Raw genomic sequence first — 13530 nt, forward strand, 5'->3', positions numbered from 1 at the left:
GATGGTACCAAGGGTTGAGCAGTGCAATCCCACAGCATTCTTCAGAGGTTTTATTTGTCAGGATGTTGCTAATTATATATTTTGAAATGGCTGAATATTAAACATTTATACTGGTCTCTGATGGTATTGCCTATGGAGTTATATTTCAAGACTAAACAGAATTAAAGGATCTATAAAATGAGAACAGCATGCAGTAAATTCTTGGGATAGAAGAAACCCATTGTCTGTGAATGGGCCCTTTCTGGTTTGCAGACTTTTCCTCATGAAAACTAGTCCAACATAAGTAAGGCTGAAGTTGGACTGAGTTCAGATAGCATCATGCTTTTTTTTCTCATTTACAGTATATTCATACTGAAGCAGTAACTGCTCTGATTCTACTCCTGCTGTAGAAACTGGAGAGAGGAAGCATAGAGTTTGAAAAATGTTTTGCATGTCAGGAAAGGATTTTTTTGGGGGGTTTAAGCTATGCTTTTTTCAACATCTCTGGGGCCCTACAGACATTGATGTTATATAGACTGTTAAAGTGTAGGCACTGAAGCTCTGAGTATGTGGAGTGAAATCAATGTTGAATGTGAAACTTAAAAGAAAATCTAAAGCTAACCGAACAGACAAAAGAGCGGAAACCATTCTTAGGTAAAATGCAATGTTTAGATATTGGTTATTTTTGTCAGGATGCTCCATTAAACACAGCCCAGAGCCTGGAGCACAAGAATGGTGGTGTAATGGTTTATTTGAACAGTATCCCCAAACCAAGTCGCAGGTTATATGTTATGGTGAAAGCCCCTGACAAGTCATGAAAAAATTCTCTCCTGAAGTTTTTTTTTCTGGCCTCGTCTGTTTCAATTATGTTTTTACAGCTGGTTTCCCAACTTTGTTTTGTATTTTCTTCTTTCTCATTTTAAAGGGTCTGCCTCTGCTTAATGTTGCAATGCTCTGTTATCTTTAACAATGCTCTTAGAAACGATACTATTAAGCATTTACAATTGGCCTTTCCCTACCTATAGCACATTACAAATAGCTAAGTGATGTCTTGCCTAAGTCAGAGTGAGGCCATTGTGAGCCTTCGGAGAATGGAGGACTTTAAAACACGTTTCGTCTTCTTGTGTGGACTAAATAGAATATGCTTGGAGAGGTATTGCTCTTTAATATAAATGCAGGTGACAGCAGCTAATGGATGAGTGAGAGGATTCTCCGTTGCAGCGCTGCACATTACTATTTTAGGCCATCAATGGGGGGGGGGGGCTCACCAAACGTACAACAAGAGTCTTCTCAAGAGTACAGAACATAGTTCAGAACAGGGGTTTCATAAAATGGGGCGCTGTCTATGTTCCACATTTTGATCATCTCACAGTTTCTCTCTCTTTTCCAAAATTGTAGAGTAATGAATGTGATGTGTGGTATTGACATGACAAGCCATTACATCTTTCGGGTTATACAGCACTATTTGTTAAATGTTTTTGACCTTAGATGGAGAGACCTGCACTGAACTGTACGTATGGCTGAATATCACTCCACAGAGCACCGTTTTGGCTAAATACAGTATACTATAGGATGACATTTTGACATTGCTGGATGAGGAGAGTAATGTCCTTCAAGAAGGAAATATCCCTTTGAGTGACAGGCACTGGAAAAAATATATAATAATACACTACAGTATCTTCAGAAAGTATTCATACCCCTTGACCTGTTCCACATTTTGTTGTGTTAAAGCCTGAATTCAAAATGGATGAAATATTTTTAAAAATCTCACCCATCTACACACAACAACCCATAATGACAAAGTGAAAACAGGTTTTTAGACATTTTTGCACATTTATTGAAAATGAAATACAGAAATATGTCATTTAAATAACTATTCACACCTGAGTAAATACTTTGTAGAAACACCTTTGACCGTGATTACAGCTGTCCTTCTGGGTAATTCTTTAAGAGCTTTCCACAACTGGATTGTGCAACATTTGCCCATTTTATTATTTACAAAACTCTTCAAGCTCTGTGAAATTGGTTGGTGATCATTGCTAGACAACCATTTTCAGGTCTTTCCATATCTTTTCAAGTAGATTTAATTCAAAACTGTAGCTCAAGAACATTCACTGTTTTCTTGGTAAGCAACTTGAAGATTTGGCCGTGTGTTTTAGGTTATTGTCCTGCTGAAAGGGGAATTCATCTCCCAGTGTCTGGTGGAAAGCAGACTTATCCAGGGTTGCCTTTGATCAATGGAAACAGAATGCACCTGAGCTCAATTACTTTGCTCTGTTCATCTTTACTTCGAGCCTGACTGGTCTCCCAGTCCCTGGATGGTGCCAGGTTTACTCCAAGTGGGCTGTCATGTGCTTTTTACTTGCCACTCTACCGTAAAGGCCTGATTTGGTAGAGTGCTGCAAAGATGAGAGAACCTTCCAGAAGGACAACCATCTCCACAGAGGAACTCTGGAGCTCTGTCAAAGTGGCCATTGGGTTCTTGGGCACCTCCCTGGCCCTTCTCCCCCAATTGCTCAGTTTGCCCGGGCGGCCAGCTCTAGGAAGAGTCTTGGTGGTTCCAAATTTCTTCCATTTAAGAATGATGGAGGCCTCTATGTTCTTGGGGACTTCCAATGCTGCAGACATTTTTTTTGCACCTTTCCCCGGATCTGTGCTTCGACACAATCCTGTCTCTGAGCTCTACGGACAATTCCTTCGACCTCATGGCTCGTAGACAGGTGTGTGCCTTTCCAAATCATGTCCAATCAATTGAATTTACCACAGGTGGACTCCAATCAAGTTGTGGAAATACTATCTCAAGGATGATCAATGGATACAGAATGCACCTGAGCTCAATTTAGAGTCTCATGGCAAAAGAGTCTGAATGCTTACAGTTGAAGTCGGAAGTTTACATACACCTAGGTTGGAGTCATTAAAACTAGTTTTTCAACCACTCCACAAACGCCTTTTTAACAAACTATAATTTTGGCAAGTCGGTTAGGACATCTACTTTGTGTATGACACAAAGGAATTTTTCCAACAATTGTTTACAGACAGATTATTTCACTTATAATTCACTGTATCACAATTCCAGTGGGTCAGTAGTTTACATACACTAAGTTGACTGTGCCTTTAAACAGCTTGGAAGATTCTAGAAAATGGTGTCATGGCTTTAGACGATTCTGATAGGCTAATTGACATCTTTTGAGTCAATTGGAGGTGTACCTGTGGATGTATTTCAAGGCATACCTTCAAACTCAGTGCCTCTTTGCTTGACATCATGGGAAAATCAAAAGAAATCAGCCAAGACCTCAGAAAAAACATTGTAGAGCTCCACAAGTCTGGTTCATCCTTGGGAGCAATTTCCAAATGCCTGAAGGTACAATGTTCATCTGTATAAACAACAGTACGCAAGTATAAACACCATGGAACCACGCAGCTGTCATACTGCTCAGGAAGGAGCCGCGTTCTGTCTCCTAGAGATGAACGTACTTTGATGCGAAAAGTGCAAATCAATCCTAGAACAACAGCAAAGGACCTTGTGAAGATGCTGGAGGAAACGAGTACAGACGTATCTTTATCCACAGTAAAGCAAGTCCTATATCGACATGACCTGAAAGGCTGCTCAGCAAGGAAGAAGCCACTGCTCCAAACCGCCATAAAAAGCCAGACTACGGTTTGCAACTGCACATGGGGACAAAGATTGTACTTTTTGTAGAAATGTCCTCTGGTCTGATGAAACAAAAATAGAACTGTTTGGCCATAATGACCTTCGTTATGTTTGGAGGAAAAAGGGGGATGCTTGTAAGCCGAAGAACACCATCCCAACCTTGAAGCATGGCAGTAGCAGTATCATGTATCTTGAAGCATGGCGTGGCAGTATCATGTTGTGGGGGGTGCTTTGCTGCAGGAGGGACTGGTGCACTTCACAAGATAGATGGTATCATGAGGGAGGAAAATGATGTGGATATATTGAAGCAACATCTCAAGACATCATTCAGGAAGTTAAAGTTTGGTCGCAAATGCGTCTTCCAAATGGACAATGACCCCAAACATACTTACAAAGTTGTGACAAAATGGCTTAAGGACAAAGTCAAGGAATTGAAGTGGCCATCACAAAGCCCTGACCTCAACCCTATAGAAAATGTGTGGGCAGAACTGAAAAAGCGTGTGTGAGCAAGGAGGCCTACAAACCTGACTCAGTTACACAAGCTCTGTCAGGAGGAATGGGCCAAAATTCACCCAACTAATTGTGGGAAGCTTGTGGAAGGCTACCTGAAATGTTTGCCCCAAGTTAAACAATTTAAAGGAAATGCTACCAAATACTAATTGAGTTTATGTAAACTTCTGACCCACCGGGAAAGTGATGAAATAAATAAAACCTTAAATAAATAATTCTCTACTATTATTCTGATATTTCACATTCTTAAAATAAAGTGGTGATCCTAACTGACCTAAAACAGGGAATTCTTACTAGGATTAAATGTCAGGAATTGTGAAAAACTTAATTTAAATGTATTTGGCTGAGGTGTATGTAAACTTCCGACTTCAACTGTATGTAAATAAGGTATTTCTGTTTTAAAAGTTTTATACACTTACAAACATTTCTAAAAGTATGTTTTCACTTTGTCATTATGGGGTATTGTGTCGATTGATGAGAATTTTTACATTTAAAAAAATGTAATCCGTTTTAGAATAAGGCTGTAACATAACAAAATGTGAAAAAGTCCAGGGGTCTGAATACTTTCCCAATGTATGTGTACATGTTTTCCAAACCATACTCCAGAATTTACTGTAAGGTTCCACGTGTCATGGCAGCATCCTGGAAAGACACTTGGCCAGCTGGTGTGAGGAAGTAATCCTTGAGGTTGTTGCGCACGTATATAGCAACTCTGGTTGCCCTGTCTGCCGACATGTTTTTTTGGGTCCAGAAAACTAGTGTCCACTTGTACCACCTGTCTCCACTCTTCTGGATGCAGGTCCCCGGTGGGTGTGGAGTGGACAACAAACGTGGGGTTGATGACTCTGTTGTCAGTGTTTGTAGTGGAAATGTAATTATAGATGGCCACACAGACCTTCATAATGGTCTCAGGTTTCTCTGGGGCAACCTCAAGGGCTTCTCCCAGGATCCTCCATCTTGCAGGAAGGATCCCAAAGCAGAGCTCTGAAATTCTTCTGGCTCTTGAGTGGTGGTAGTGGTAGATCTTCTTGGTGTCGTCCAGACCAGAATAAAATAAGTGTTTCCATTAGTATTGAACAGGAAAATGAAGGCTATCAAATGTGTCCTGTAACAACTGTGTAGCCTAAGCTTTGGCCTTAGGCCCCCATCCTCTTACTGGGATGCCAGATCACTTTTATGTGAGGTATATGATTACAATGTCTATATAGGTATAATTTTCACATCGTATGTATAGTCACATGTTTTTAGAGTATCTTACCTGGATATGGTCGCATCAGGTTTACCATCAGCCTCGTCTCCCACAAAGACATGTGGGCTCGGTGTTTGGGCAAGCACTCTGGCCTTGGTAGCGGCAGCTGGCCTGCTATGAATTGGGAGCAGAAATTGCTTCATGAGAAGATTCCTGCATCTCCTTCCTGACTAAGTGCCTACGTCAATCATGGTGAAGCCCATTTTTCCACGGAGGGATAAGCAACAAAATCCCTCTTCAGGACATGCCAGATAGCTTGGCACAATTTCATGACGATGGCACAAATTCTCGAAATTCCTAGTTTATAACTTTGCTGCGTGCTGCCACTCGCTAAAAACGGTCACAAAAAGCCTTCCTGTAGCAATTATGGGCAAGCTGTGAGTTCTTTCCTGCGAGATGTGAGGGGCAAGCCGCTGAAGAAAGTATTTAAAATGTCTTTCCTAGTCGATGCTTCGCATAGGTTGGACAAGAGATGAGTGTTCCCCCATTGTCCCCTCTTGTAGTGTTCAGTGGACGAGCTCGCCATTTTCTGTTGTTTTTTTTCTTCTCCTCCTTAGTAGTAAGAGCAGTTCAAGCTCTTGCTGTTCAAACAATAGCAATTGCAGTTCATAGACATACATGTTTGCTTCTGTTTCTGTGGCTAAAATGTAGCGTCGTAAAAGATAGAACACCAGCCTAGCCTAACATGTAGCTTGCTAGCTAGCTAGTATTTGTAAACAGGCATATAGCACCGGATCTGGAAGTTCAAATGTCGTCGCTAGCTAGTTAAAAAGAGTGCCTCGACCCCTCTTGCTTGGTAAGCTACTCTAGCTCCCCAAGCCCCCTAGTGGATAAACACTACACAAGGTGGACTTCCTCTCTGGCTGGAACGCAACGAAAAGAGTCGGCTGCTCAAAAAAAAAAATCCAACCACTAAAAGGCCTGCGCATAGATCTACGCACGTAAACCGTGTAGCCACCTTTAGCAGCACCCAGTCCCCTGCTCTGTGACGGTAATGGATGCCTCTCTTCGTCTTAGGCACGGCAGCTCCTTTAGAGGAGGAGTGTAAGAAAGAGACAGCATTTCTGAGTCAGCAGGGCAGTAAGAGCTGAGCTATATTGGGCCAAAGCTATGAAGCTCAAACCTTCAGGGGCTAATTTTGGACACCTCAAAAAACTAAGGAGGTAATGTAAATGTATCTGCTGCAGCTGGTCTCAAATAAATAATAGCGCCTATAACAGCCGACCCATACTGAGCCTAATACCAAACCTGATTTTTTAAATGAACCTTTATTCAACTAGGCAAGTCAGTTAAGAACAAATTCTTATTTACAATGACGGCCTAAAAATAAATTAAATAAAAATTTAGGACAAAACACACATCACGACCAGAGAGAGAGCACAACACTACATAAAGAAAGAACTAATACAACAACATAGCATGGCAGCAACACATGACAACACTGCATGACAGCAACATAACATGACAACAACATGGTAGCAACACAACATGGCAGGAGCACAACATGGTAGCAGCACAAAACAGGGTACACACATTATTGGGCACAGACAACAGCACAAAGGGCAAGAAGTTAGAGACAGCAATACATCACTCAAAGCAGCCACAACTGTCAGTAAGAGTGTCCATAATTGAGTCTTTGAATGAAGAGATTGAGATAAAGTTTGAGCGTTTGTTGCAGCTTGTTCCAGTCGCTAGCTGCAGTGAACTGAAAAGACGAGTGACCCAGGGATGTGTGTGCTTTTGGACCTTTAACAGAATGTGACTGGCAGAATGGGTGTTGTATGTGGAGGATGCAGTAGATATCTCAGATAAGGGGAGAGTGAGGCCTATACAGAGGGGTTTACAGAGATTACCAGTTTACAGAAGAGTATATAGAGTGCAGTGTTGTGTCCTATAAGGAGAATTGGTGGGAAATCTGATGGTCGAATGGTAAAGAACATCTAGCCGCTCGAGAGCACCCTTACCTGCCGATCTATAAATTACATCTCCGTAATCTAGCATGGGTAGGATGGTCATCTAAATCAGGGTTAGTTTGGCAGCTGGGGTGAAAGAGGAGCAATTACGATAGAGGAAACCAAGTCTAGATTTAACTTTAGCCTGCAGCTTTGATATGTGCTGAGAGAAGGACAGTGTACTGTCTAGCCATACTCCCAAGTACTTGTATGAGGTGACTTCCTCAAACTCTAAACCCTATAAGAGGTAGTAATCACACCTGTGGGGAGAGGTGCATTCTTCTTACCAAACCACATGCCCTTTTTTGTTGGAGGTGTTCAGAACAAGGTTAAGGGTAGAGAAAGCTTGTTGGACACTAACATGAGGTGGGATAGTTCAGCTGGTATCTGATACAGACACATGATGGTGAGCAGTCGGAGAGCTCTGTCTCAAACTGTGCTGCTGCAGACTGAAACCGAGCCGCAGTGTCCCCAGGGATTTAAGCTGTCTCAAATGAAATGTAACACTCATCCCTCCGTCCCTTCCCCTTCTGGAAACTTTGCAGTGCACACTAGATGAGAGCCCAAATTGGCTGCACACAAACGTCCTGGCAGGGCTACTTTTTTCTCTCAATTCCATTGCTTCCCCTCCATGTATAGAAGCTGAATAAACAGTTACTCTGGATACTCACTTGACTGATGCCATTTTCCATGAGGGTTTAAACTGTGTTGAACCAGAGTGATTAATCGATGTGGCTAAACTCTACTCTCTATTACTCTGAGAGCTTGGCTGTCCATTCTTCCGGTGTACTGTTCACCCAGCAGCTCTGGTTGCAGAGACTAACCCAGAGACTGGGCTGGTTGAGGGAGTGGGATCCTGGGATAGCAAGCTCCAAGAGTTTTACGCCCTTCCCCAGTTTCTTTAATGTGACTCGTGATATGAATGTTCCTCTCAGCATCCTCAGGAGATAATGACAATAATCATATGCTGTTATCTCTAACAGTGTGGCCTCAGGGCAGGGATCACTCAGACCACACCACCACCACTGGATCTCTATTGATTCTCACGTTTATGCATTCAGACAGTTGTTTGATTACTTTTCCCATCTGCTCTACCTGATGGGGAAGTCTAAATGTGACGGGAAAACAGTCACAGCATCTGAACCAACACAGACAGGGTCACAGCCATGCTTTGGTGTGAGCAGCAGACAGTTACTATAGAGTTGAGGGTTCCTGCAGAATTCCTTACTGTAGGGAGACTGCTGGGTCAGGTTGTAGTATGAACACTCTGTCAGCCTTTCACCAGTCACTCAAAACCACACTGGAATGTATCATTGCCATAGACTCCCACGCAAGCTCCAAATTACTGTTTTACTTTAACTTTAAAAGTCATTTTGGGGTTTGGAGTTCATTCACAAAATCTAGTTTAAAACCCCTACTGGTGGATTTAATTTTAGAAATGTTATTTAATAATGAAAATGGAAATTTCACATTTTGGGGAGATGATGCACACAGTAATACAAACTGGCCCAGATTTTAATTTGAGAGCTGATCAGATGGGCTATGCCAATCTATGTACAGTATGTACTGGCCATACTGCTCAATGTGACAATAGATTGCCATTATTCCAGGTTAACTATGCAATAACAAATTTGTATCATATATGTATGTACAGCATAGAATATTGGCAGAAAAGTGGTTCAGTAAGTATTCCATAACAAACGCTTTTTCCTATTCTAAGATTCGCTTCCCCTTTACGTTGCTTTTTCATCTGTCTCTCTCTGTTCCAGTAGGTTATTACAGAAGGAGGAGAGTATTGGAGAAGAACAGTGGCTCATTTGTAAGTGCATACCGAAGGGTTTTATAGCTCTGTGGAATGGAAAAAAATATCAAGTAGGACTTAGACCTCACAAAAAGGCTCTCCAACCGAGCCCTCCACTTCACACAGAGGCTACAGCACAAGAGACTCCATATATGGACACGTATGGAAGTGTCTCTGTGTGTGTAGACACGGAAAGTTCCAACCTTCTGACATTAGAGGCTAAATCATTTAGGCAACAAGATGCTAGGCAACAAGATGCGTAAATGCAAAACTTGGAGTGTGAAGATATTCGTAAGGGGGTCAACCACTCAGAACGGGAAATTGTCAACACAAGACCACTCAATGAACAGTGGGTTTTCAGTTCAACTACTTGTAAAGATCTCCCCCATATCAGTAGCTTTCAACATCCTCTGATCCATGGAGGGAGAATTCCTGACCAGGACACGGCCCTGATGATGCTGGTAAGAAATCTCTTATCTGAAACTTGGATAAATTCAAGCTGCCAGTAAACAGTCATTTACTTTCTCCTCCCCCTTGTTGGCTTCCCCATTGGTATGTGCAAACAAGCACAGTCAAAGTGCAAAATACAATGACCCCCAAGTTCTATTTTTTTTCCTAATTTGAACGGGTCACATGAATATCTGCCATAAGCAAGCCCAAGTTAGTGTTTCAAAATGTATCGATAGGGCTGATATTGATATTGAAAAACTTTATGGCTTGTAGAACTTCTATTTTGTATTTGGGTTAAATTGTTGTATTAGCACCCCCTATGACTTAGAAATTAATCATGGTGCCCCCCCCCCTCATTTATTTCCCCCTCTTCATGACAGAGCTGCATCAGATATGCCTGACATTCTTCCCTGTGTGTCTTCCCAGATGTGGAGGGGGAACACAAACAAACGCTTTGGGAGGAGTCCTGGCTAGCCCACAAATATTCCATCATTATGGCTACCACCCGCAGTGGTCGTTTTGGAGCAGAAAAAAGGACATTCTTCACATGGGTTTCTTTACCTCAAGTTCATGTTCTCTTTCAATATACTCCCAGTTAGCACATTTCGTTCATTGGAAGCTGTGGGAATGTACGTTTTTGGTTTACCACTGGCCCTGGGAACAAAGCCATAAGTTTCCTGACCGGTAAAACGGAATGTTCTGAAGTGAACATTTCACCTGTTATGGGAACATACATTTGTAGGTTGCAGGGAGGTTCTGAGAATGTTTTGCTATGGTTCCCTGAAAGTTTCACTAAAGTTCTCAGAATGTTCTCAGAAATGAATTTGCTTAAGCATTAATCACACAAGCACATACATTTTTTTGTGACACGGTGTCAGTGAGATTCAAACCTAAACTCAGAAAAAAAAGTAATGTCATCTCAACGTCAATTGCGTTTATTTTCAGCAAACTTAATATGTGTAAATATTTGTATGAACATAACAAGATTCAACAACTGAGACAGAAACTGAACAAGTTCCACAGACATGTGACTAACAGAAATGGAATAATGTGTTCCTGAACAAAGGGGGAGGTCAAAATCAAAAGTAACAGTCAGTATCTGGTGTGGCCACCAGCGGCATTAAGTACTGCAGTGCATCTCCTCCTCATGGATTGCACCAGATTTGCCAGTTCTTGTTGTGAGATGCTACCCCACTCTTCCACCAAGGCACCTGCAAGTTCCCGGACATTTCTGAGGGGAATGTTCCTATCCTTCACCCTCCGATCAAACAGGTCCCAGACGTTCTCAATGGGATTGAGATCCGGGCTCTTCGCTGGCCATGGCAGAACACTGACATTCCTGTCTTGCAGGAAATCACGCACAGAACGAGCAGTATGGCTGGTGGCATTGTCATGCTAGAGGGTCATGTCAGGATGAGCTTGCAGGAAGGGTACCACATGAGGGAGGAGGATGTCTTCCCTGTAACGCACAGTGTTGAGATTGCCTGCAATGACAACAAGCTCAATCCGATGATGCTGTGACACACCGCCCCAGACCATGACGGACCCTCCACCTCCAAATCGATCCCGCTCCAGAGTACAGGCCTCGGTGTAACACTCATTTCTTTGACAATAAACGCGAATCCAACCATCACCTCTGGTGAGACAAAACCGCAACTGTTCAGTGAAGAGCACTTTGTGCCAGTCCTGTCTGGTCCAGGGACAGTGGGTTTGTGCCCGTAGGCAACGCTGTTGCCGGTGATGTCTGGTGAAGATCTGCTTTACAACAGGCCTACAAGTCCTCAGTCCAGCCTCTCTCAACCTATTGCAGACAGTCTGAGCACTGATGGAGGGATTGTGCGTTCATTGTGTAACTTGGGCAGTTGTTGTTGCCATCCTGTACCTGCCCCGCAGGTGTGATATTCGGATTTACCGATCCTGTGCAGGTGTTGTTACATGTGGTCTGCCACTGCGAGGACAATCAGCTGTCCGTCCTGTCTCCCTGTAGTGTTGTCTTAGGTGTCTCACAGTACGGACATTGCAATTTATTGCCCTGGCCACATCTGCAGTCCTCATGCCTCCTTACAGCATGCCTAAGGCACGTTCACACAGATGAGCAGGGACCCTGGGCATCTTTCTTTTGGTGTTTTTCAGAGTCAGTAGAAAGGTCTCTTTAGTGCCCTAGTTTTTCACAACTGTGACCTTAATTGCCTACAGTCTGTAAGCTATTAGTGTCTTAACGACCGTTCCACAGGTGCATGTTCATTAATTGGTTATGGTTCATTGAACAAGCTTGGGAAACAGTGTTTAAACCCTTTACAATGAAGATCTGTGAAGTTATTTGGATTTTTTCGAATTCTCTTTGAAAGACAGGGTCTTCACAAATGGACCTTTCTTTTTTTTTGCTGAGTTTGTGATGTTCTGTTCTCCATCCATGGAATTAGTCCACTGTGCCACCTGGATGGAACTAGCATGCAATGTTTTTTTACTCATACAAAGCTGTTCATTTTAGCCTATTCAAAGAAACCCCTTTTCAAAGGAAACAAGTAATCATTAAGATCAGGTGTGGCAAATTGGTGGGCTCGGCCAAGACACCTGAACAAACTTAACAAGATAGAGCAGGGGCAGGCAACCCTTTTCCTGGAGTGCACCACACTTGACCAACAGCTAATTTGTCAGTTCAGTGATTGCCTAAATTCAAAGCACCTGGTCTTCCAGGTTGGGCAAATCAAAAACAGGGTTACCTATCCCTGAGGTAAAGGATAGAGTTTTTTTTAAATGATGCAGAGAACCTATTGTATATTTTTTTTTAATAACATTCTTAGAACGTTCTCTGAGCGTTACTAAAGTTTTCTTGTGGTTTTTATGAAAGATTTTCTTAACATTCTCAGAACAATTTGAGAACATGACTTTAAATAGAACCATGAGGAAATCTGTAGGAAATGTTATGCTGAAGTACTGAAATTCCCACAGAATAATTATATTTCTTAACGTTCTCTGAACTATTTCAGAACATTCCCAATGTCAAACCAGCTGGAGAACACTCCTAGAACATTACCGATATTGAAATTAAATGTAACCATGTTTGAACTTTTAGGAAAATTCTGTTAAAGTAATGAAATACCAAAAAATGTTGTCTAGTTCCTTAAGTGCTAGCTGGGCTCTCTGTGTCTGTTTGAAGTGTATTGGAGGTTAGTTGTAGGCTCATTACTTACTCTAGACAACGTATGAGTTTTAATTAAAACAGAAAATAAAAATACATGTTTCTTTATTTCAACTGTGACAGATTGATTTGTACCTCAGCATCAGAGTCTGCCCTAAAACAGGATATTAACTTCAACCTTACAAGCTGAAATATGTCAACTGAGTTTGGTACACAGATCACCCTAAGACAAAAAATAATGTTGTTGACTTTGAGGTTAGCCTTGAGGCTTTGTGCTACTTGGAAATGTTCTTCAGTGGCAGACAGGAACTCCAGTGAGGACAAAGAGGGTGCCCCATTCCTGGCCCACACAAGACTTACCCAGGCAAGACACATAGTTTGAGCAGTGAAAGTCCCTCTCTATCAAAATAAACCTCATATAGCAAAAGGTGGAATTCTGTGCAGCTTTAGTGGGGCACCTCTAGCTGAAAGGTGACCTCCCCCACCCCTGAGTCTCTAATTTCTTAGTTATGAAAGTGAAAATGTACTGTACCTGGTTGTGAAGGCATTGGCTGTGGCTAGATGTCGGTCTATGCTAATTTAGTGTGTGATATCAGTAACTCAGAGGAACATAACGTGCAGAGAGACCCGGGACCCTATGACACCAGGGCATTAATAGGCCATGGCACTTAGGTTACAGGAGGGTAGGTTTACGCCCCCCCCCCCCCCCCCCCCAACATACTCTCTCCATATTTGCTGTGCTAAATGTATGCCCATGCATGGCACTGTAATCCTTAGGGAGCGGCCACAGGGATC

The 13530-nt window shown here is 42.3% G+C and overlaps 2 long non-coding RNA genes across 3 annotated transcripts; one reads left to right on the forward strand and one right to left on the reverse strand.

The window, feature by feature from the left end:
- Positions 1-704: 704 nt before the first annotated feature.
- Positions 705-7092, reverse strand: LOC149985224 (uncharacterized). Its single transcript, XR_016488170.1, has 2 exons — positions 5400-7092; positions 705-5168 (listed from the first exon to the last, which is right to left on the reverse strand). It is a non-coding gene; the product is annotated as an uncharacterized LOC149985224 (long non-coding RNA).
- Positions 7093-9117: 2025 nt separating this feature from the next.
- Positions 9118-12839, forward strand: LOC149985225 (uncharacterized). 2 transcript variants are annotated; one of them, XR_016488171.1, is made up of 2 exons: positions 9118-9604; positions 10020-12839. It is a non-coding gene; the product is annotated as an uncharacterized LOC149985225 (long non-coding RNA). The 2 variants fall into 2 exon arrangements; XR_016488172.1 differs by having other exon boundaries at positions 9259-9604; positions 9974-12839.
- Positions 12840-13530: the final 691 nt, after the last annotated feature.

The sequence above is a fragment of the Oncorhynchus mykiss genome, chromosome 2 (assembly GCF_057628025.1).
Source record: "Oncorhynchus mykiss isolate SJ-2025 chromosome 2, ASM5762802v1, whole genome shotgun sequence".
Lineage (NCBI taxonomy): Eukaryota > Metazoa > Chordata > Actinopteri > Salmoniformes > Salmonidae > Oncorhynchus > Oncorhynchus mykiss.